A 1,485-nucleotide genomic window follows, 5' to 3' on the forward strand; every position below is an offset into this window, starting at 1 on the left:
GAGATGTTGGTATGAGACCTTTGGATCTGTGAAGGCAAGAGACTTGGCTTTTATATGTCTAGCTGGAGTGGCTGAAAAGCTGCAGATCAGGAGGGATAACAATCTTTGGTTTGACAAGGGTGTAGCACATTTACTTGGGGTTCTGAACGCTTGTGTTGCTTTCTGCACACAGCCCACAATGTATATTTGGGATGCAATCAATGAGTCAGTCCATCACTCGCAAAGAGCCATCGTGCCTGACCAAAAGGATAAAGGCTTAGCAGGTCTCAGCGTTGCTGAGATGACAAAAAGTCCAGGATTTGCACCCCACCCAGGCAACCTTCAGGACTCAGCAGAGACTGCTAGCAATCTATAGCACATTTCTAATTTGCAAAGTACTAAAATACTATTTCTTGTTTTAGCATTTTAGAGTTTGTAAATATCTTCATTATCTCAGTAATCCTTACAATATTTTATTTATGACTGTCCTATCTTGCCTTTCCTCCAAGGAGCTCATAGTTCTCCCTCCGTTTTATTCTCACAACAACACTGTGAGGTAGGTTAGGCTGAGAAGGCAGAGTGACTGGGACAAATTCACTCAGTAAGCTTCATGGCTGGGTGAGAATTTTGACCTGGGCCTCCCCAGTCTCAGTCCAGCACTCTAACCACTACACCACACTGTCTCTCACTGCCTTTGTGAGGTAGGCCACTGTTAGTAGCCCCATATTGCAAATGGAGGACTTAGGCTGAAAGGGAATGGTTGGCACTGGGTTAGTTCGGGGCAGGCACTTCCTGAGTCATAGCTCAGCCTCTGAGTCATTATATCCCAGCCTTTTTCTACTAGGCTTATACCTAGCATATTTTATTTCTTAGCTTTCAAGGTACCACAAAACTCTTTTTTTCTGCCACAGACAAACATGGCTACCCCTCTGGAAATTGTTTCCTAATAGTCAGTTTATTTCCAAAAGACCTTTTTAAAAGGAGGTATGTGTCTGTCTTATGATGTGCCTGGATATGTGAATTAAAAACCTCTGCTCCTCTTTTTTGTTGAGACAGATGAGGAGGAGAATTTAAACTAACAGATATTATTTAAACACTCCATGATGCTCTGGCAAAGGGTGCAAGAACAATGTGTTTCTGGGTAAACATTCTTTCCCCTGAGTTCCCCAGCTGTTCAGCCATCCATCTATTATAAACAAACACTTATATTTGCTTTCAGAGCCGTTTCCCATCTTTTAACATCTTAATCCCATGCTTGCCAAAAAACTTTCCTCGTTGCATAAGGTTGGCCCTGTCAGCTGCTTACATGCTGGCTACAATGGAACTTTTGGATTCACTTGCCCGTCACACCAGAAAGCAATTTTGGCCTTATGCAGTTTCTCTGGCTCCTCTTCCATGGCCCCTCAGTGGCCCTCACCAGTAAACTGTTCAACATGGAAATTTGCAGCCATCAGTGTCTTGGTGGTACATAGATTTTGGAAGTGTGGGAGCCCATTAGTGCAAGGA

Source organism: Rhineura floridana, chromosome 6, assembly GCF_030035675.1.
Source record: "Rhineura floridana isolate rRhiFlo1 chromosome 6, rRhiFlo1.hap2, whole genome shotgun sequence".
NCBI classification, from domain to species: Eukaryota; Metazoa; Chordata; class Lepidosauria; order Squamata; family Rhineuridae; genus Rhineura; species Rhineura floridana.